Source organism: Triticum urartu, chromosome 6A, assembly GCF_056163025.1.
Source record: "Triticum urartu cultivar PI428250 chromosome 6A, HENAU_Tu73, whole genome shotgun sequence".
In the NCBI taxonomy this organism is placed as follows: Eukaryota; Viridiplantae; Streptophyta; class Magnoliopsida; order Poales; family Poaceae; genus Triticum; species Triticum urartu.
Genome location: NC_141878.1, coordinates 93,890,920 through 93,915,749, shown reverse-complemented (window position 1 = coordinate 93,915,749; position 24,830 = coordinate 93,890,920). Strand labels below are relative to the sequence as shown.

Below are 24,830 nucleotides of genomic sequence, written 5' to 3'. Positions count from 1 at the left end.
TGTCTATTGTTCATGCTATAATTGTGTTATGCGGAAATCGTAATACATGTGTAAATACATACACCACAACATGTCCCTAGTAAGCCTCTAGTTGACTAGCTCGTTGATCAATAGATGGTTACGGTTTCCTGACCATGGGCATTGGATGTCATTGATAACGGGATCACATCATTAGGAGAATGATGTGATGGACAAGACCCAATCCTAAGCATAGCTCAAGATCGTGTAGTTCGTCTGCTAAAGCTTTTCTAATGTCAAGTATCTTTTCCTTAGACCATGAGATTGTGCAACTCCCGGGTACCGTAGGAATGCTTTGGGTGTGCCAAACGTCACAACATAACTGGGTGGCTATAAAGGTGCACTACGGGTATCTCCGAAAGTATTTGTTGGATTGGCACGAATCGAGATTGGGATTTGTCACTCTGTATGACGGAGAGGTATCTCTGGGCCCACTTGGTAAGACATCATCGTAATGAGCTCAATGTGACTAAGGGGTTGGTCACGGGATGATGTGTTACGGAATGAGTAAAGTGACTTGCCGGTAACGAGATTGAACGAGGTATTGGGATACCGATGATCAAATCTCGGGCAAGTAACATACCGATTGACAAAGGGAATTGTATACGGGATTGATTGAATCCTCGACATCGTGGTTCATCCGATGAGATCATCGTGGAACATGTGGGAGCCAACATGGGTATCCAGATCCCGCGGTTGTTTATTGGCTAGAGAGATGTCTCGGTCATGTCTGCATGATTCCCGAGCCCGTAGGGTCTACACACTTAAGGTTCGATGACGCTAGGGTTATAGGGAAAGTTTGTAAGTGGTTACCAAATGTTGTTCGGAGTCCCGGATGAGATCCTGGACATAACGAGGAGTTCCAGAATGGTCCGGAGACAAAGATTTATATATGGGAAGTCCTTATTCGGTCGCCGGAAGTGTTCGGGGGTTTATCGGTATTGTACCAGGACCACCGAAAGGGTTCCGGGGGTCCACCGGGAGGGTCCACCTGCCCCGGAGGGCCATATGGGTTGAATATGGAGGGGGAACCAGCCCCTAGGTGGGCTGAGGGCGAAACCCCCTAGGGCCCATGTGGCTAGGGTTTGGGGGAACCCTAAAGGGGGCGCCCCCTTAACTTGGGGGGGGGGGCAAGCATCCCCCCCTTGGCTGTTGCCCCCCTCTAGATCCATCTGGAGGGGGGGGGCTCTCCCTTGCCCCTATAAATAGAGGGGAGGTGGGAGGGCAGCCGCACCACATCCAAGGCACAGCCCTCCCCCTCCTCCCGCAACGCTTGGCGAAGCCCTGCCGGAGTACCACGCTGCTCCAACACCACCATGTCGTCGTGCTGCTGCTGGAGTTGTCTTCCCCAACCTCTCCCTCTCTCCTTGTTGGATCAAGGCGTGGGAGACGTCATCGGGCTGCACGTGTGTTGAACGCGGAGGCGCCGTTGTTCGGCGCTTGGATCGGAATCAACCGCGATCTGAATCGCCACGAGTACGATTCCCTCATCCGTGTTCTTGTAACGCTTCCATTTTGCGATCTTCAAGGGTATGAAGATACACTCCCCTCTCTCTTGTTGCTAGTCTCTCCATAGATTGATCTTGGTGATGCGTAGAAAATTTTAATTCCTGCAACGATCCCCAACAGTGGCATCATGAGTCAGGTCTATGCGTAGTTTCTATGCATGAGTAGAACACAAGTCGTTGTGGGCGTTGATTTTGTCAATTTACTTGTCGTTACTAGTCTTATCTTGATTCGGCGGCATCGTGGGATGAAGCGGCCCGGACCGACCTTACACGTACGCTTACGTGAGACAGGTTCCACCGACTGACATGCACTAGTTGCATAAGGTGGCTAGCGGGTGTCTGTCTCTCCCACTTTAGTCGGATCGGATTCTATGAAAAGGGTCCTTATGAAGGGTAAATAGAAATTGGCATATCACGTTGTGGTTTTGCGTAGGTAAGAAACTTTCTTGCTAGAAACCCATAGCAACCACGTAAAAACATGCAACAACAATTAGAGGACGTCTAACTTGTTTTTGCAGGGTATGCTATGTGATGTGATATGGCCAAAAGAATGTGATGAATGATATATGTGATGTATGAGATTGATCATGTTCTTGTAATAGGAATCACGACTTGCATGTTGATGAGTATGACAACCAGCAGGAGCCATAGGAGTTGTCTAAATTATTTATGACCTGCGTGTCACTGAAAACGCCTTGTAATTACTTTACTTTATTGCTAACCATTAGCCATAGTAGTAGAAGTAATAGTTGGCGAGACAACTTCATGAAGACACGATGATGGAGATCATGGTGTCATGCCGGTAACAGTGATGATCATGGTGCCCCGAAGATGGAGATCAAAAGGAGCAAAATGATATTGGCCATATCATGTCACTATTTGATTGCATGTGATGTTTATCATGTTTTACATCTTATTTGCTTAGAACGACGGTAGCATAAATAAGATGATCCCTCGCAATAATTTCAAGAAAGTGTTCCCCCTAACTGTGCACCGTTGCTAAGGTCCGTTGTTCCGAAGCACCACGTGATGATCAGGTGTGATAGGTTCTAACATTCGCATACAACGGGTGTAAGCTAGATTTACACACGCAATACACTTAGGTTGACTTGATGAGCCTAGCATGTACAGACATGGCCTCGGAACACGGAAGACCGAAAGGTCGAACATGAGTCGTGTAGAAGATACGATCAACATGAAGATGTTCACCGATGATGACTAGTCCGTCACACATGATGATCGGACACGGCCTAGTTGACTCGGATCATGTATCACTTAGATGACTAGAGGGATGTCAATCTGAGTGGGAGTTCATTAAATAATTTGATTAGATGAACTTAATTATCATGAACATAGTCTAGAACTTTGCAATATGTCTTGTAGATCAAATGGCCCATGCTAATGTTGCCCTCAACTTCAACGCGTTCCTAGAGAAAACCAAGCTGAAAGACGATGGCAGCAACTACACGGACTGGGTCCGTAACCTGAGGATTATCCTCATAGCTACCAAGAAAGAATATGTCCTTGAAGCACCGCTAGGTGACGCACCTGTTTTCCCAGCAACTCAAGACGTTATGAACGCATGGCAGTCGCGTAGTGATGATTACTCCCTGGTTCAGTGCGGCATGCTTTACAGCTTAGAACCGGGGCTCCAAAAGCGTTTTGAGGAACACGGAGCATATGAGATGTTCCAAGAGCTGAAAATGGTTTTCCAAGCTCATGCCCGAGTTCAGAGATATGAAGTCTCCGACAAGTTCTACAGTTGTAAGATGGAGGAGAACAGTTCTGTCAGCGAGCACATACTCAAAATGTCTGGGTTGCACAACCGCTTGTCTCAGCTGGGAGTCAATCTCCCGGATGACGCGGTCGTTGACATAATCCTTCAGTCGCTTCCACCTAGCTACAAGAGCTTTGTGATGAACTTCAATATGCAGGGGATGGAAACGACCATCCCTGAGGTATATTCAATGCTGAAATCAGCGGAGGTGGAGATCAAAAAGGAACATCAAGTGTTGATGGTGAATAAAACCACTAAGTTCAAGAAAGGCAAGGGTAAAAAGAACTTTAAGAAGGACGGCAAGGGAGTTGCCACGCCCGGTAAGCAAGCTGCCGGAAAGAAGCCAAAGAATGGACCCAAGCCTGAGACTGAGTGCTTTTATTGCAAGGGAAATGGTCACTGGAAGCGGAACTACCCCAAGTGCTTAGCGGATAAGAAGGCTGGCAATACCAAAGGTATATGTGATATACATGTTATTGATGTGTACCTAACCAGCGCTCGTAGTAGCTCCTGGGTATTAGATACCGGTGCGGTTGCTCATATTTGTAACTCAAAACAGGAGCTGTGGAATAAGCGGAGACTGGCGAAGGACGAGGTGACGATGCGCGTCGGGAATGGTTCCAAGGTCAATGTGATCGCCGTCGGCACGCTACCTCTACATTTACCTACGGGATTAGTTTTAAACCTCAATAATTGTTATTTAGTGCCAGCTTTGAGCATGAACATTGTATATGGATCTCGCTTAATGCGATATGGCTACTCATTTAAATCTGAGAATAATGGTTGTTCTATTTATATGAGAGATATGTTTTATGGTCATGCCCCACTGGTCAATGGTTTATTCTTATTTAATCTCGAACGTAATGGTACACATATTCATAGTGTGAATGCCAAAAGATGTAAGGTTAATAATGATAGTCCCACATACTTGTGGCACTGCCGCCTTGGTCACATTGGTGTCAAATGCATGAAGAAACTCCATGAAGATGGACTTTTGGAGTCTCTTGATTATGAATCATTTGACACATGCGAACCATGCCTCATGGGCAAAATGACCAAGACTCCATTCTCCAGAACAATGGAGCGAGCAACCAACTTATTGGAAATCATACATACTGATGTGTGCGGTTCAATGAGCGTTGAGTCTCGCGGTGGTTATCCTTATGTTCTCACCCTCACTGATGACTTAAGTAGATATATGTATGTCTATTTAATGAAACACAAGTCTGAGACCTTTGAAAAATTCAAGGAATTTCAGAGTGAGGTTGAGAATCAACGTGACAGGAAAATAAAGTTCTTATGATCAGATCATGGGGGAGAATATTTGAGTCACGAATTTGGCACGCACTTAAGGAAATGTGGAATTATTTCACAACTCACGCCGCCTGGAACACCTCAGCATAATGGTGTGTCCGAACATCGCAATCACACTCTATTGGATATGGCGCGATCTATGATATCTCTTACCGGCCTAGGAGTTATTCCCAATGTGTCCGGGCCGATGACTCTCTTCTGTGACAACACTGGAGCCATTGCCCTTGCCAAGGAGCCCAGGTTTCACAACAAGACCAGGCATATCAAGCGTCGCTTCAACTCCATTCGTGAAAATATTCAAAATGGAGACATAGATATTTGTAAAGTGCATACGGACCTGAATGTCGTAGATCCGTTGACTAAACCTCTTCCACGAGCAAAACATGATCAACACCAGAACTCTATGGGTGTTCGATTCATCACAATGTAACTAGATTATTGACTCTAGTGCAAGTGGAGACTGTTGGAAATATGCCCTAGAGGCAATAATAAAATGGTTATTATTATATTTCCTTGTTCATGATAATTGTCTATTATTCATGCTATAATTGTGTTATCCGGAAATCGTAATACATGTGTGAATACATAGACCACAACATGTCCCTAGTAAGCCTCTAGTTGACTAGCTCGTTGATCAATAGATGGTTACGGTTTCCTGACCATGGGCATTGGATGTAATTGATAACGGGATCACATCATTAGGAGAATGATGTGATGGACAAGAACCAATCCTAAGCATAGCGCAAGATCGTGTAGTTCGTCTGCTAAAGCTTTTCTAATGTCAAGTATCTTTTCCTAAGACCATGAGATTGTGCAACTCCCGGATACCGTAGGAATGCATCGGGTGTGCCAAACGTCACAACGTAACTGGGTGGCTATAAAGGTGCACTACGGGTATCTCCGAAAGTATTTGTTGGGTTGGCACGAATCGAGACTGGGATTTGTCACTCCGTATGACAGAGAGGTATCTCTGGGCCACTCGGTAAGACATCATCGTAATGAGCTCAATGTGACTAAGGGGTTGGTCATGGGATGATGTGTGATATGTCCATTTTGCATCATGCTTTTATATCGATATTTATTACATTATGGGCTGTTATTACACATTATGTCACAATATTTATGCCTATTCTCTCTCATTTTACAAGGTTTACATAAAGAGGGAGAATGCCGGCAGCTGGGATTCTGGGATGGAAAAGGAGCAAATATTAGAGACCTATTCTGCACAGCTCCAAAAGTCCTGAAACTTCATGGAAGTCATTTTCAGAATATATAAAAAATACTGAGCGCAAGAAGTTCCGAAGGGGGGCCACACCCTGCCCACGAGGGTGGGGGGCACGTCCTACCCCCCTGGGCGCGCCCCCCTACCTCGTGGGCCCCCTGGTGGCCCTCCGATGTCCATCTTCTGCTATATGGAGTCTTTCGATGAGGACAAAAATCATAAGCCAGCTTTCCGGACGAGACTCCGCCGCCACGAGGCGGAACCTTGGCGGAATCAATTTAGGGCTCCGGCGAAACTGTTCTGTCGGGGAAACTTCCCTCCGGGAGGGGGAAATCATCGCCATCGTCATCACCAACGACCCTCTCATCGGGAGGGGTTCAATCTCCATCAACATATTCACCAGCACCATCTCCTCTCAAACCCTAGTTCATCTCTTGTATCCAATTCTTCTCTCCAAGTCTGGGATTGGTACCTGTGGGTTGCTAGTAGTGTTGATTACTCCTTGTAGTTGATGCTAGTTGGTTTATTTGGTGGAAGATCATATGTTCAGATCCTATATGCATATTAATACCCCTCTGATTATGAACATGAATATGCTTTGTGAGTAGTTACGTTTGTTCCTGAGGACATGGGAGAAGTCTTGCTATTAGTAGTCATGTGAATTTGGTATTCGTTCGATATTTTGATGAGATGTATGTTGTCTCTCCTCTAGTGGTGTTATGTGAACTTCGACTACATGACACTTCACCATTATTTGGGCCTAGAGGAAGGCATTGGGAAGTAATAAGTAGATGATGGGTTGCTAGAGTGACAGAAGCTTAAACCCTAGTTTATGTGTTGCTTCGTAAGGGGCTAATTTGGATCCACATGTTTCATGCTATGGTTAGGTTTACCTTAATACTTTTGTTGTAGTTGCGGATGCTTGCAATAGAGGTTAATCATAAGTGGGATACTTGTCCAAGTAAGAGCAGTACCCAAGCACCGGTCCACCACATATCAAATTATCAAAGTACCGAACGCGAATCATATGATCGTGATGAAACCTAGCTTGACGATAATTCCCATGTGTCCTCGAGAGCGCTTTCTCTGTATAAGAGTTTGTCCAGGCTTGTCCTTTGCTACAAAAAGGATTGGGCCACCTTGCTGCACTTTATTTACTTTTGTTATTTGTTGCTCGTTACAAATTACCTCATCACAAAAATATCTGTTACCTATAATTTTAGTGCTTGCAGAGAATACCTTGCCGAAAACCGCTTATCATTTCCTTCTGCTCCTCGTTGGGTTCGACACTCTTACTTATCGAAAGGACTATGATAGATCCACTGTACTTGTGGGTCATCAAGACTCTTTTCTGGCGCCGTTGCCGGGGAGTGAAGCGCCTTTGATAGGTGGAATTTAGTAAGGAAAAATTTATATAGTGTGATGAAATTTACTGTCACTTGTTGCTATGGAAAGTAATCCTCTGAGGGGCTTGTTCGGGGTATCTTCACCCCGACCAGAAGAGCAAAGAGTTGCTCCTCAACCTACTGAACCTACTGAAAATGAAAATGTCTATTTTGAGATTCCTTCGGGTATGATAGAAAAACTGCTAGCTAATCCTTTTGCAGGAGACGGAACAATGCATCCTGATGAGCACCTAATATATGTGGATGAAGTTTGTGGATTATTTAAGCTTGCAGGTGTGCCCGATGATGTTATTAAGAAGAAGGTCTTCCCTTTATCTTTGAAGGGAGATGCATTGGCATGGTATAGGCTATGTGATGATATGGGATCATGGAACTACAAACGATTGAAATTGGAATTTCATCAGAAGTTTTATCCTATGCATCTTGTTCATCGTGATCGTAATTACATATATAATTTTTGGCCTCGCGAAGGAGAAAGCATCACTCCGAAGCTTATGGAGGACACCACGCTGGAGATAGATATTGCAATCCGGTTTTTATTGGCCTACTCTCTTTAAGGATGCCCGTAAGTTTGTTGTATCTTGTGATGAATGTTAAGGATTTGGTAATATTAGTAGACGTCAAGAAAGGCCTATGAATTATTCACTTGTTATTGAACCATTTGATGTTTGGGGCTTTGATTATATGGGACCTTTTCCTGCCTCCAATGGATACACACATATTTTAGTTGCTGTTGATTACGTTACTAAGTGGGTAGAAGCTATTCCAACTAGTAGTGCTGATCATAACACCTCTATTAAGATGCTTAAAAAGTTGTTTTTCCGAGGTTTGGAGTCCCTAGATATTTAATGACTGATGGTGGTTCACATTTTATTCATGGTGCTTTTCGTAAGATGCTTGCTAAGTATGATGTTAATCATAGAATTGCATCTCCTTATCACCCACAGTCTAGTGGTCAAGTAGAATTGAGTAATAGAGAACTCAAATTAATTTTGCAAAATACTGTTAATAGATCTAGAAAGAATTGGTCCAAGAAACTTGATGATGCATTATGGGCCTATAGAACTGCATATAAAAATCCTATGGGTATGTCTCCGTATAAAATGGTTTATGGAAAAGCATGTCACTTACCTCTCGAACTAGAACATAAGGCTTATTGGGCTATTAAAGAACTCAATTATGATTTCAAAATTGCCGGTGGGAAGATGTTATTTGACATTAGCTCACTCGATGAATGGAGAACCCAAGCCTATGAGAATGCCAAATTGTTTAAAGAAAAAGTTAAAAGATGGCATGACAAAAGAATACAAAAGCGTGAGTTTAATGTAGGTGATTATGTATTGCTATACAACTCTCATTTAAGATTTTTTGCAGGAAAACTTCTCTCTAAATGGGAAGGTCCTTACGTTATCGAGGAGGTCTATCATTCCGGTGCCATAAAAATCAACAACTTCGAAGGCACAAATCCAAAGGTGGTGAATGGTCAAAGAATTAAACATTATATCCCAGGTAATCCTATAAATGTTGAAACCAATGTTATTGAAACCGTAACCCCAGAGGAATACATAAGGGACACTTTCCGGAACGTTTCAGACTCCAAAAAGGAATAGGTATGTGGTACGGTAAGTAAACCGACTCCAAAACAGTTCTAATGGCAATTTTCTTCCGTTTTGGAATATTTAGAAAAATAGAAAAATAAGAAGCAGTCCGGGAAGGACACGAGGGTTCCACGAGGGTGGAGGGCGCGCCCTACCCCCCTGGGTGCGCCCCCTACCTCGTGGGCACCTCGTGTGCTCTCCGGACTCCGTTTTCTTGCACGATATCTATTTTGGTCGGTAAAAATTCATTATATAATCTCCCGAAGGTTTTGACTCCTGTATCACGCAAAAATCTCCTGTCTTTGTTTCGAGCTGTCCTGTTGCAGATTAGAGCAACATGTCATCCCAGGATTCGGAAGGAGAAAGCTATGTGGCTGACTACCTTGCAAATCCTAAGGTCTATGGGGATGTGGAGCATGGTGGTTGGACTATGGAAGAAGAAGAGGACTATGAACCCAAGGGAAGGGAGGAGACGAGCTCAGAAGAAGATGAAGTCACATTACCTCAACCTGGGGACATGCATGTGGAGTTCAAAAAATCAAGCCTCCCAGATAGAGTAAAGAAACCTAAGATCAAGTTTATCCATTTTCGCCTCTTGCAGGAAAACAAGCAGGAACTATGCAAAAAGATACTGAGCATGGAGCAGGAGATCGAGGACCTAAGGGACCAAAATTTTGTCCTCAAGCGCAAATTAAGGAAGAAGCCTACGCCATCAACAAAACCATCACCTTCTTCACCCAAAGAAGAACTGAGTATCTGGTATGGGCACTCCCCTTGGCAACTGCCAAGCTTGGGGGAGGTGCCCCGGTATCGTATCACCATCACTTTTATCTTTACCGCTTTTCTTAGTTTGATCCTTTTGATAATATTTTGATCTAGTAGAATAAAAGTTCTTAGTTTGATCTAGTTGTGAGTTTTGCTTTATGATCCTTCTATGTAATCGAGTCCATGAGCTATATATAATAAAGATTAGTGTTGAGTCCAGGGCTTGATTATCTTGCTATGATCTTGAGGGAATAAAAGAAAAGAGAAAGAATAAAAAGGAAATAAAAGAGATCATATGGATCTTATGGAGAGTAATGAGCTCACATATAAAAAGTATGATGAATAAAAGTTGTTGAGAGTTGACAAACATAGTTTTGGTCATCGTTGCAATTAATAGGAACTAATAAAGAAAGAGAGGTCTTCACATATAAATATACTATCTTGTACATCTTTTATAATTGTGAGCACTCATTAAAATATGACATGCTAAATAGTTGACGTTGGACAAGGAAGACAACATAATGGGTTATGTTCTCTTGCATCTGAGATAAATTATATTGTCTTGGATCATCCAACATGATTGAGCTTGCCTTTCCCCCTCATGCTAGCCAAATTCTTTGCACTAAGTAGAGATACTACTTGTGCTTCCAAACACCCTTAAACCAGTTTTGCCATGAGAGTCCACCATACCTACCTATGAATTGAGTAAGATCCTCCAAGTAAGTTGTCATCAGTGCAAGCAATAAAAATTGCTCTCTAAATATGTATGACTTATTAGTGTGGGAGAAAATAAGCTTTATACGATCGTGTGATATGGAAGAAATAAAAGCGACGGACTGCATAATAAAGGTCCATATCACAAGTGGCAATATAAAGTGATGTTCTTTCGCATTAAGATTTTGTGCATCCAACCATAAAAGCACATGACAACCTCTGCTTCCCTCTGCGAAGGGCCTATCATTTACTTTTATATCCTATCTATAAAAAGAGTCATGGTTATCTTCACCCCTCCTTTTTACATTTTATCTTTTGGCCAGCACAATATGTTGGAAAGATCCTGGTATATATGGCTAATTGGATGTGAGTTTTCATGAACCATTATTGTTGACATTACCCTTGAGGTAAAACGTTGGGAGGCAAAATTATAAGCCCCCATATTTCTTTGTGTCCGATTAAAACTCCATACCCATAAGTATTGCGTGAGTGTCAGCAATTGTGAAAGACTATATGATAGTTGAGTATGTGGACTTGCTGAAAAGCTCTTATATTGACTCTTTCCTATGTTATGATAAATTGCAATTGCTCCAATGATTGAGATTATAGTTTGTTAGTTTTCAATGAAGTTTATGATTCATACTTGAAATTGTGATTGAATTGTTACTCTAGAATAAGAGATCACATGACAAGAATTATATAAGTTGCTGTTCTAAGAATGATCATGATGCCCTCATGTCCGTATTTTATTTTTATCGACACCTCTATCTCTAAGCATGTGGACATATTTTTCGATTTCGGCTTTCGCTTGAGGACAAGCGAGGTCTAAGCTTGGGGGAGTTGATACGTCCATTTTGCATCATGCTTTTATATCGATATTTATTGCATTATGGGTTGTTATTACACATTATGTCACAATATGTATGCCTATTCTCTCTTATTTTACAAGGTTTACATAAAGAGGGAGAATGCCGACAGCTGGGATTCTGGGCTGGAAAAGGAGCAAATATTAGAGACCTATTCTGCACAGCTCCAAAAGTCCTGAAACTTCACGGAAGTCATTTTCAGAATATATAAAAAATACTGAGCGCAAGAAGTTCCGAAGGGGGGCCACACCCTGCCCACGAGGGTGGGGGCGCGCCCTACCCCATGGGCGTGCCCCCTACCTCGTGGGCCCCCTGGTGGCCCTCCGATGTCCATCTTCTGCTATATGGAGTCTTTCGATGAGGAAAAAAATCATAAGCCATCTTTTCGGACGAGACTCCGCCGCCACGAGGCGGAACCTTGGCGAAATCAATTTAGGGCTCCGGCGGAGCTGTTCTGCTGGGGAAACTTCCCTCCGGGAGGGGGAAATCATCGCCATCGTCATCACCAACGATCCTCTCATCGGGAGGGGGTCAATCTCCATCAACATCTTCACCAGCACCATCTCCTCTCAAACCCTAGTTCGTCTCTTGTATCCAATTCTTGTCTCCAAGTGTGGGATTGGTACCTATGGGTTGCTAGTAGTGTTGATTACTCCTTGTAGTTGATGCTAGTTGGTTTATTTGGTGGAAGATCATATGTTCAGATCCTTGCTACCTCTTGAGCACCGCATTGGTTTTCCCCGAAGAGGAAGGGATGATGCAGCAAAGTAGCGTAAGTATTTCCCTCGGTTTTTGAGAACCAAGGTATCAATCCAGTAGGAGGCTACGCGCGAGTCCCTCATACCTGCACAAAACAAATAAATCCTCACAACCAACGCAAATAGGGGTTGTCAATCCCTATAAGGCCACTTACGAGAGTGAGATTTGATAGATATGATAAGATAATATTTTTTGTATTTTTATGATAAAGATGCAAAGTAAAATAAAGGCAAAGTAAATAGCAAAGGAAATAACTAAGTAGTAGGAGATTAATATGATAAAGATAGACCCGGGGGCCATAGGTTTCACTAGTGGCTTCTCTCGAGAGCATAAGTATTCTACGGTGGGTGAACAAATTACTGTTGAGCAAGTGACAGAATTGAGCATAGTTATGAGAATATCTAGGTATGATCATGTATATAGGCATCACGTCCGAGACAAGTAGACCGACTCCTGCCTGCATCTACTACTATTACTCCACTCATCGACCGCTATCCAGCATGCATCTAGAGTATTAAGTTAAAAACAAAGTAACGCCTTAAGCAAGATGACATGATGTAGAGGGATAGACTCATGCAATATGAAGAAAACCCCATCTTGTTATCCTCGATGGCAACAATACAATGCGTGCCTTGCTGCCCCTACTGTCACTGGGAAAGGACACCGCAAGATTGAACCCAAAGCTAAGCACTTCTCCCATTACAAGAAAGATCAATCTAGTAGGCTAAACCAAACTGATAATTCGAAGAGACTTGCAAAGATAACCAATCATACATAAAAGAATTCAGAGAAGATTCAAATATTATTCATAGATAGACTTGATCATAAACCCACAATTCATCGGTCTCAACAAACACACTGCAAAAAGGAGATTACATCGAATAGTTCTCCACAAGAGAGGGGGAGAACATTGTATTGAGATCCAAAAAGAGAGAAGAAGCCATCTAGCTACTAACTATGGACCCGTAGGTCTGAGGTAAACTACTCACACTTCATCGGAGGGGCTATGGTGTTGATGTAGAAGCCCTCCGTGATGATGCCCCCTCCGGCGGAGCTTCGGAATAGGCCCCAAGATGGGATCTCGTGGATACAGAAAGTTGCGGCAGTGGAATTGGGGTTTTGGCTCCGTATCTGATCGTTTGGGGGTACGTAGGTATATATAGGAGGAAGGAGTACGTCAGTGGAGCAACAGGGGGCCCACGAGGGTGGAGGGCGCGCCTGGGGGGGGGGGGTAGGCGCGCCCCCTACCTCATGGCCTCCTCTTTTCTTTCTTGACGTAGGGTCCAAGTCTCCCTGGTCTTGTTCGTTGAGAAAATCACGTCCCCGAAGGTTTCATTCCGTTTGGACTCCATTTGATATTCCTTTTCTTCGAAACCCTAAAACAGGCAAAAAACAACAATTCTGGGCTGGGCCTCCGGTTAATAGGTTAGTCCCAAAAATAATATAAAAGTGGATAATAAAGCCCAATAATGTCCAAAATAGTAGATAATATAGCATGGAGCAATCAAAAATTATAGATACGTTGGAGACGTATCAAGCATCCCCAAGCTTAATTCCTACTCGTCCTCGAGTAGGTAAATGATAAAAACAGAATTTTTGATGCGGAGTGCTACTTGGCATAATTTTAATGTAATTCTTCTTAATTGTGGTATGAATATTCAGATCCGAAAGATTCAAGACAAAAGTTCATATTGACATAAAAATAATAATATTTCAAGCATACTAACAAAGCAATTATGTCTTCTCAAAATAACATGGCTAAAGAAAGTTATCCCTACAAAATCATATGGTCTGGCTATGCTCTATCTTCACCACACAAAATATTTAAATCATGCACAACCCCGATGATAAGCCAAGCAATTGTTTCATACTTTTGACATTCTCAAAACCTTTTCAATCTTCACGCAATACATGAGCGTGAGCCATGGATACAGCACTATAGGTGGAATAGAGTGGTGGTTGTGGAGAAGACAAAAAGGGAGAAGATAGTCTCACATCAACTAGGCGTATCAACGGGCTATGGAGATGCCCATCAATAGATATCAATGTGAGTGAGTAGGGATTGCCATGCAACAGATGCACTAGAGCTATGAGTATATGAAAGCTCAAAAAGAAACTAAGTGGGTGTGCATCCAACTTGCTTGCTCATGAAGACCTAGGGCATTTGGAGGAAGCCCATCATTGGAATATACAAGCCAAGTTCTATAATGAAAGATTCCCACTAGTATATGAAAGTGATAACATGTGAGACTCTCTACTATGAAGATCATGGTGCTACTTTGAAGCACAAGTGTGGTAAAAGGATAGTAACATTGTCCCTTCTCGCTTTTTCTCTCATTTTTTTATTTTTTTATTTGGGCCTTTTCTCTTTTTTTTATGGCCTCTTTTCTTTCTCTTTTTTTATTTTTCATCCGGAGTCTCATCCCGACTTGTGGGGGAATCATAGTCTCCATCATCCTTTCCTCACTGGGACAATGCTCTAATAATGATGATCATCACACTTTTATTTTTCTTACAACTCAACATTTACAACTCGATACTTAGAACAAAATATGACTCTATGTGAATGCCTCCAGCGGTGTACCGGGATATGCAATGATGCATGAGTGACATGTATGAAAGAATTATGAATGGTGGCTTTGCCACAAATACGATGTCAACTACATGATCATGCTAAGCAATATGACAATGATGGAGTGTGTCATAATAAACGGAAAGGTGGAAAGTTGCATGGCAATATATCTCGGAATGGCTATGGAAATGCCATAATAGGTAGGTATGGTGGCTGTTTTGAGGAAGGTATATGGTGGGTGTATGATACCGACGAAAGGTGCGCGGTATTAGAGAGGCTAGCAGAAGTGGAAGGGTGAGAGTGCGTATAATCCATGGACTCAACATTAGTCATAAAGAACTCATATAATTATTGCAAAAATCTACAAGTTATCAAAGCAAAGTATTACGTGCATGCTCCTAGGGGGATAGATTGGTAGGAAAAGACCATCGCTCGTCCCTGACCGCCACTCATAAGGAAGACAATCAATAAATAAATCATGCTCCGACTTCTTCACATAACGGTTCACCATACGTGCATGCTACAGGAATCACAAACTTCAGCACAAGTATTTCTCAAATTCACAACGACTCAACTAGCATGACTTTAATATCACCATCTTTATATCTCAAAACAATTATCAAGTATCAAACTTATCATAGTATTCAACACATTCATAAGAAAGTTTTATTATTAATCTTATATAACTTATCATAGTATTACCAAGCATATTAGGATTTTAAGCAAATTACCATGCTATTAAGACTCTCAAAATAATCTAAGTGAAGCATGAGAGATCAATAGTTTCTATAAAACAAATCCACCACCGTGATCTAAAATATATAAGTGAAGTACTAGAGAAAAATTATATAACTCAAAAAGATATAAGCGAAGCACATAGAGTATTCTAACAAATTCCAAATCATGTATGGCTCTCTCAAAAGGTGTGTACAGCAAGGATGATTGTGGTAAACTAACAAGCAAAGACTCAAATAATACAAGACGCTCCAAGCAAAACACATATCATGTGGCGAATAAAAATATAGCTCCAAGTAAAGTTACCGATAGAAGTAGACGAAAGAGGGGATGCCTTCCGGGGCATCCCCAAGCTTTGGCTTTTAGGTGTCCTTAGATTATCTTGGGGGTGCCATGGGTGATGAAGCTATGTACCTAGGGTAGGGTCATGGACCTGTCCCAGCTGCCCTACCCAAGGACATCTCAAGAAGAAATCACCTTTCAATCGACTTGGAGGTGTTCCACTCGGCAGACTCGAAGACACTCGACCAAGAAGCAATCACTCCACCAAGATCCAACCACTCAACGGCCAGGAGACCTAAAGGCACTCCGCATGCTAACGGTCGGTTATTAAGTAGCTTTTATGGTCATCATAGCACTTTATTAGAGGCGTTACCAGTAACGCCCGACCTTAATGTATTTAAAACCCTGCACAACTGAGGGCCGGAGTGGTCCGGCGAACTCTATATAAGCCACCCCCTCCTAAGTGTAAAGGGTTCGCACCCCTGTAATTCATACACGCATAATCCAGTCGACCGCCTCCGGGCTCTGAGACGTAGGGCTATTACTTCCTCCGAGAAGGGCCTGAACTCGTAAACCTCATGTGCTTACAACTTCTCCATAGCTAAGATCTTGCCTCTCCATACCTACCCCCCTACATTACTGTCAGACTTAGAACCACGACAGTTGGCGCCCACCGTGGGGCAGGTGTTTTAGCGATTTGTTGGAGGAGTTGCGATCTTTTTCGATCCAAATCATCATGGTTTCTGGCGGAGTTTTGGTGGAGGGCCGCGAGATCCGTCTCGGCGCGCTCACGTTCATCGCCGACGACTCCACTTGTCTTCAGGAGGCTCCGCTCGACGTGGACACACTCCCTGTCCGCGGGGCAACGCACTTTCGCGCGTGTGTCCGCGGCGTCCTCTTGCGGCAACCGTCGACCCACTATCGGTCGGTTCCTGTGTTGTCCTCCCTTCCTGTTTCCCGCCGGCGCAAGCGCTCCGGTCGGTCGAGACTTCAGCGGTGGGTGAGACATGCGGTGGCACGCCAGTCGGCCACCCCTCAAGTCGCGGCGACCGAGCCCGACGAATCCCTCTACGGCCTGTTCGACTGGCTCCGCGGAGATCGCATCTGAGTGCGACAGCAGTGATCCGGCGGCGAAGGTTCTGATGGTCGATGGACCGCCCAGTCCTCCCGGTTTTCCCCGCACCGACGGAGGCGTGGGTGGAGGCGACCCATCGCGTCCCCATGAGGAATATCTCCCCGAGCCTCTCACGTCACTGCAGAAAGAAGAACTTCATCGCCGAAACATGGATGCACTGCACACTCCTATTGTTGGAGAAACCCCCGAGGCTCGCGCCTTGGAGGACGCGCGCCTGGCAAACTTGGCCGAGCGCACTCGACTGGAGAACCTCCAGCGAGCACTCGACGAGCGTGCACGACAACGGGTTCCAGAATCCAGTCGGCGGCAGCTCTTTCCGCCCCCACAGGTATATCGAACTCCAATTCAGAATTTAGCAGCTGCAGCCCGTATAGCAGAGTCGATTCAGCCTTCCCAGTCGGAGGCCAGCAGAGGCTTGTTGCAGATCAGAGCGTTACTCCGGGCAGTAGGAGACCAGAACTCTGCTGTTTCTCAGTCGCGGAACAGGATTCATAGCAGATCCATTGCTACAGACACAATCCAGTCGGCTCATAGCCCAAGATCGCCCCCGAGGCGTGAGGGACGTGGGGACTGACGTAATCAGTACGGGAGCCGTGAGCAGTATGATCACCGATTCGATCGTGACGATCGACGTCGAGTGCCCACCCCTCCCCCGAGGAGCGGGTCGTATGTGCCTCGACAGCAGGATGACAGGCGCCCTCATAGTGTTGGGCGAAGGATTCCAGTCGACCCCAGGGAACCAGGCTTTGATGCGAGATCCGTTCTCGTTCAAGGTTTGGTCGACAGGAACAGAGCTCGCCGAGAAGGTCACGACAGAGATGCACCTACCAGCAGCAGAGTACATGTTTCAGGGCCAGAGTGCTTTAGTAGAGCCATCAGGGCCGCTGAGATTCCTCCCAACTTCAGGTTGGCGACTAGAGTCAGTAAGTTCACTGGTGAGTCCAAGCCTGATACTTTGCTTGAAGACTACCGAGTGGCCGTCCAGATTGGCGGTGGCAATGATGAAGTGGCCATGAAGCACCTGCCTCTCATGTTGGAGGGCTCGGCCAGAGCGTGGCTGAATCAGTTAGCACCCAGTAGCATTTACACTTGGGAAGATCTCGCCCGAGTGTTTGTCGCCACATTTGAAGGAACATGCAAGCGACCGGCAGGGCTGACGGAACTGCGGTCTTGCGTGCAGAAGCCGAATGAAACTTTGAGGGATTACATCCAGAGATGGATCACGTTACATCACACGGTAGAGAATGTGCCTGACCACCAAGCAGTCTGTTCCTTCAAAGAAGGCGTCAAGTACAGAGAACTGAATCTGAAATTCGGTCGAACCGGAGACATGTCTCTGAATCGGATGATGGAGATTGCCACCAAGTACGCCAATGGTGAAGATGAGGATCGACTCAGGAGTGGCAAGCTCAAGCCAGTCGCTCAAGAAACCGAAGGAAATTCCAATCGGAAACAGAAGCGGAAAGCCGAGCCAACTGCTCCTGGGGAAGCGTTGGCTGTAACTCAAGGAAAGTTTAAGGGGAAACCCAAAGGACCTTGGAACCCCAAGAAAGTTAAAGACCAAGACGGAAATGATGTGTTGGATTTGCCATGTCACATCCACACCAAGAAAGATGAAGAGGGTAAGTTCATTTACCCGAAACATACCACTCGACAGTGTCGGCTCTTGATCCAGCAGTTCCAGGGCAAGCAGCCCAAAGATAAGGAAAAGGAGTCAGACAAAGTCGAGGACAAGGAAGACAGCGATGATGGGTACCCCCAGGTCAATTCCACCCTGATGATTTTTGCTGATGTTGAAAGCAAAAGTCGACTGGAAGTTATCAACCGTGAGGTGAATATGGTTGCTCCGGCAACACCCAGTTATCTGAAGTGGTCTCAGACTTCCATCACATTCGACCAGCCCGATCACCCAACGCACATTGCCACCCCTGGAGGCAAGCTTTGGTGGTCGACCCAGTTGTTGAAGGCACTCGACTGACCAAAGTCTTGATGGATGGTGGCAGTGGTTTGAACATACTGTATGCTGAGACGTTGAAAGGGATGGGCATTCCGATGTCCAGACTCAGTGCCAGCAACATGAGTTTTCATGGAGTCATTCCTGGAAAGAAGGCTGAGTCACTCGGCCAGATTGCTCTTGATGTGGTTTTCGGTGATTCCTAGAATTACCGCAAAGAAAAGTTGACGTTTGAAGTTGTAGATTTCCAGAGTGCGTATCATGCTATTTTGGGCAGGCCGGCTTATGCACGCTTCATGGCTCGACCATGTTATGTGTATCTCAAATTAAAGATGCCTGGCCCCAAAGGTGTGATCACTGTTACAGGCAATCGGAAGAAAGCAGAAGAGTGTTTTCAGAAAGGTTCAAAGATCGCTGATGCTCAAATGGTAGTGGTGGAGCTGCAGGAATACCAGAAGACTGCAGACCCGAGTGATTTGTTGCGAGCCAAGAAGCCCGCTACAGAATCAGCTTTTCAGTCGTCTGGCGAAACGAAACCGGCTCACATCCACCCGACCGATCCCAGTGCTGCTCCGACTCATATCTCAACAACACTCGACTCCAAATAGGAAGAAGCGCTCATCCAGTTCCTCCGTGAGAACTGGGACATTTTCGCATGGAAGCCTTCTGACATGCCGGGTGTTCCCAGGGAGCTGGTTGAGCACCACCTAAGAGTCGACTCAAAAGTAAAACCTGTCAAAGAACATCTTCGACGGTCCGCCGTCCAGGAGAGAAAGGCTATTGGCGAGGAGGTGGCTCGGCTCTTAGCAGCAGAGTTCATCCGAGAGATCTACCACTCCGAGTGGCTCGCCAACGTTGTCATGGTCCCCAAGAAGGACAAGTCACTTCGCATGTGCATTGACTTTAAACATATCCCGAAAGATCATTTTCCTCTCCCCGCATCGACCAGATAGTCGACTCGACTGCGGGATGTGAGCGACTGTCTTTTTTAGACGCCTATTCCGGGTACCATCAGATCCGTCTGTATGGACCTGACGAGATCAAAACAGCTTTCATCACTCCATTCGGGTGCTTCTGTTATGTTACCATGCCGTTCGGCCTCAAGAATGCCGGAGCCACATTCATGAGGATGATTCAGAAGTGTTTGCTCACTCAAATCAGTCGGAATGTGGAAGCATACATGGATGATATTGTGGTCAAGTTACGGAAGGGTTCCGACCTGCTGACTGACCTTGCTGAAACCTTTGCCAACCTCAGGAGGTATGATATCAAGCTTAATCCATCAAAGTGCACATTTGGAGTTCCTGGCGGAAAGTTACTCTGTTTTCTCGTTTCCGAACGGGGAATCGACGCCAATCCAGAAAAAGTCGGTACTATACTCCGAATGAAAAATCCTGTGCGAGTGCACGACGTCCAGAAGCTTACTGGTTGCTTGGCCGCTTTAAGTTGATTCATATCTCATCTCGGTGAAAAGGCATTACCTCTTTACCAATTGATGAAGAAGTCCGACAAGTTCGAGTGGACTCCTGAAGCTGATGCAACGTTTGCAGAGCTCAAAGCTCTGCTCTCCACCCAGCCGGTGCTTGCTGCCCCAATCAGCAAGGAGCCTTGTATATTATATTTCTGAAGTTTTGACCCCATCGAAGCAAAGATATCCTCATTATCAGAAGCTTGTATATGGGATTTATATGACCACAAAGAAGGTTGCTCACTACTTCTCTGATCATTCCATTACAGTCGTCAGCGATGCTCCATTGTCAGAGATCCTGCATAACAGAGATGCAACTGGTCGAGTGGCAAAATGGGCGATTGAACTCCTTCCTCTAGATATCAAGTTTGAGACAAAGAAAGCTATCAAGTCCCAGGCAATAGCAGATTTCATCGCCGAGTGGATTGAACAGCAACTGCCGACTCAGGTTCACTCGGAGCATTGGACCATGTTCTTCGACGGTTCCAAAATGCTGAATGGTTCCGGTGCCGGGGTGGTGTTGGTCTCCCCCCGAGGAGATAATCTCAGATATGTTCTTCAAATCCACTTTGATTCCTCCAATAACGAGGTAGAATATGAAGCACTTTTATATGGGTTGCGCATGGCCATTTCACTCGGCGTCCGTCGCCTCATGGTCTATGGCGACTCAGATTTGGTGGTTAATCAGGTGATGAAGGAGTGGGACGTCAGGAGTCCAGCCATGACTAGTTATTGCAATGCAGTGAGAAAGCTGGAGAAGAAATTCGAGGGGTTAGAACTTCATCACATACCCCGACTGAAAAATCAAGCAGCCGATGATTTGGCGAAAATAGGTTCCAAAAGAGAAGCCATTCCCAGCAATGTGTTTTTGGAACACATCCACACACCATCAGTTCAGGAGGATCCCTTCACTGAAGAAGCCCCGCAGCCAAAAAGTGCCATGGATCCGACTGAAGTTGAAGTTCCAGCTGTGGTCGACCTGGTCATGGAAGTCTTGGTCATCACTCCCGACTGGACAATACCGTACATCGCGTACATCCTAAGGAAAGAACTCCCAGAGGACGAAGAAGAGGCTCGACAGATCGTCCGTCGATCCAAGGCCTTTATAGTCATAAAGGGACAGTTGTATAAAGAAAGCGCGACTGGGGTCAGTCAGAAGTGTATAACACCAGAAGAAGGTCAGATGATCCTTGATGATATCCACTCGGGGACCTGTGGTCATCATGCGTCCTCTCGGACCATTGTGGCTAAAGCATACCGAGCGGGATTCTACTAGCCAAGAGCGAATGAAATGGCGAAAGAGATAGTCGACAAATGTGAAGGATGTCAGTATTACTCCAATATGTCGCACAAGCCCGCGTCAGCCCTGAAAACCATTCCACTCGTCCGGCCCTTCATTGTTTGGGAGCTGGACATGGTTGGACCACTGAGAACGGGCAGGAGCGGCTTCACTCATGTGCTAGTAGCAGCCGACAAGTTCACCAAATGGATTGAAGCTAAGCCTATCAAGAATCTTAATGCTTGCACTGCTATCAGTTTCATCAGAGAGTTGATATTCAGATATGGAGTTCTGCACAGCATCATCACTGACAATGGGTCAAACTTCGATTCCGACAAATTCAGGGCCTTTTGCACCTCTCAGGGCACACGAGTCGACTACGCTTCGGTCGCCCACCCCCAGTCGAATGGACAAGTGGAAAGAGCAAACGGCTTAATTCTCAAAGGACTGAAACCTCGATTGATGCGCGATCTCAAGCACGCGGCAGGTGCATGGGTCGACGAGCTTCCATCAGTTCTTTGGGGATTGAGGACAACCCCGAACCGATCGACTGGAAGAACCCCATTCTTTCTGGTCTACGGGGCCAAAGCAGTTTTGCCGAGTGACCTGCTTCACAATGCACCCCGAGTCGAGCTCTACTCTGAAGATGAAGCAGAACAAGCCCGGCAGGACGCAGTCGACCTCCTGGAAGAAGAAAGAGAAATGGCCATGATCCGATCGACCATCTATCAGCAAGACTTGCGTCGATTCCATGCCAGAAATGTGAAGAGTCGAGCCTTCCGAGAAGGAGACTTGGTCCTCCGAGTGGATCAACAGAAACCACACAAACTCGCTCCTACTTGGGAAGGTCCCTTCATAGTCACCAGAGTCCTCCACAATGGAGCATACCACCTTTATAATGTCGATCGCCAGATTGATGAGCCACGAGCTTGGAATGCGGAGCTGCTCTGCCCCTTTTATACTTGAATTCTCACTCGGATGAGATGTAATAAGAAAAACTTCTGTAGTTTATTTATCAAAGACAAGAGCGTTATAATTTTCCCAGTGATTGTTATTGTTTTTGTTTGCGTGGGAAATCCCCCAGTGGGTGGCTTAGCTGCGAATCCGTTTCGCCTAAGTTTGTAAAAATAATTTTCTACTGAGTGGTGAGCCAGCCTTCCACTCGGGGGCTTAGCTGCGAACCCGTTTCGCCTAAGTATTTGAAAATCCTATTGAGTGGTGAGCCAGGCTCCCACTCGGGGGCTTAGCTGCAGTCCAGTACTCGCCTAAGTATTTGAAAATCCTACCGAGTGGTGAGCCAGCCTCCCACTCGGGGGCTTAGCTGCAGTCCAGTACTCGCCTAAGTATTTGAAAATCCTACCGAGTGGTGAGTCAGCCTCCCACTCGGGGGCTTAGCTGCGAACCCGTTTCGCCTAAGTATTTGAAAATCCTACTGAGTGGTGAGCCAGCCTCCCACTCGGGGGCTTAGCTGCAGTCCAGTACTCGCCTAAGTATTTGAAAATCCTACCGAGTGGTGAGCCAGCCTCCCACTCGGGGTCTTAGCTGCAGTCCAGTACTCGCCTAAGTATTTGAAAATCCTATCGAGTGGTGAGTCAGCCTCCCACTCGGGGGCTTAGCTCCAGTCCAGTACTCGCCTAAGTATTCGAAAATCCTACCGAGTGGTGAGCCAGCCTCCCACTCGGGGGCTTAGCTGCAGTCCAGTACTCGCCTAAGTATTTGAAAAACCTACCGAGTGGTGAGCGACCCTCCCACTTGGGGGCTTAGCTGCGGTCCAGTACTCGCCTAAGTATTTGAAAAATCCTACCGAGTGGTGAGCGACCCTCCCACTCGGGGGCTTAGCTGCAGTCCGGCACTCGCCTAAGTATTTGAAAAATCCTACCGAGTGGTGAGCCAGCCTCCCACTCGGGGGCTTAGCTGCAGTCCAGTACTCGCCTAAGTATTTGAAAAATCCTACCGAGTGGTGAGTGACCCTCCCACTCGGGGGCTTAGCTGCAGTCCCGCACTCGCCTAAGTATTTGAAAATCCTACTGAGTGGTGAGCGACCCTCCCACTCGGGGGCTTAGCTGCAGTCCAGTACTCGCCTAAGTATTTGAAAAATCCTATCGAGTGGTGAGCGACCCTCCCACTCGGGGGCTTAGCTGCAGTCCAGTACTCGCCTAAGTATTTGAAAAATCCTACCGAGTGGTGAGCGACCCTCCCACTCGGGGGCTTAGCTGCAGTCCAGTACTCGCCTAAGTATTCGAAAATCCTACCGAGTGGTGAGCGACCCTCCCACTCGGGGGCTTAGCTGCAGTCCAGTACTCGCCTAAGTATTTGAAAATCCTACCGAGTGGTGGGCCAGCCTCCCACTCGGGGGCTTAGCTGCAGTCCAGTACTCGCCTAAGTACGAAACACGTCTCAATCCTCAAGGACGACGAGGTGCAGGTCGACTGCCACCTTCTCCTTGGGAGCTTCGCCACAAATACATCGTGCGCTCCATCCCACTCTGCAAGGACGACGAGGTGCAGGTCGACTGCTACCTTCTCCTTGGGAGCTTCGCCACAAATATAACATGCGCTCCATCCCACTCTGCAAGGACGACGAGGTGCAGGTCGACTGCCACCTTCTCCTTGGGAGCTTCGCCACAAATACAACGTGCGCTCCATCGCCGACCCGCAAGGACGACGAGGTGCAGGTCGACTGCTACCTTCTCCTTCGGAGCTGCGCCACAAATACAAAAGTTGTCTCGAGTGAAGAACAAGTTCCACTCGACGGAGGATTCATGAAGATAATCAACGATAAACCAAGTTCAGATAAATCCTAAAGGTTCCGGACCACAGATCGAAGTGCTCGGGCATTCAGCCCGAAAGAGTTTAACGGTTACAAAAACCACTCGGCATTCCGAGGCAAATTTAAGGTGGGGCATAAAAGTTTGTTCACTCTACAGGAGGAGGACTGGCAGGCTCGACGAACTTGTCCAGGTCGACGCCATCGGCGATCCGAGTGGCTGCAGCAATGAAAGTCTCCATAAAAGATCGGAAGTCATGCTTCTGGGTGTTGGCGACCTTGATTGCTGCCAGCTTATCTTGGCGCACCTCCTTGTAGTGGACACGAACCACATCAGCACCGCACCGGGCAGAAGATTTCTTCCACTCCTGCACTCGATCAGGGATCTCGTTAAGTCGAGTCATCTGGGACTCAAGATCATTCCGGAGCGTGGCCTCTGGCCAAAGTGCCGGGTCGATCCGTGACGTGGCGACCTTCAGTCGAGCCAAGTAGTCCACAACACCGTCAATGCGGGATTCCAGTCGGAGCAGATTCATGGCAGTTTCATCTTTCACGGGAGAATTGATTGGGTCCAAACCTGGCTCAATCCGCCCAGTCTCCTCCTCGAAGTTCTGGCAAAGCTCTGCATTCACGATCCAGGGATAAGTCAATTTTCGTACGCTGAGTCGACACAAAAAAAAATCAGTCGGAAC

The 24,830-nt window shown here is 46.0% G+C and overlaps 1 pseudogene; it reads right to left on the bottom strand.

Annotated features, from left to right (window-relative positions):
• The window catches only part of LOC125516587 (RAF-like serine/threonine-protein kinase 20), a 36,350-nt pseudogene that overhangs the window by 419 nt on the left and 11,101 nt on the right, over positions 1–24,830 (bottom strand).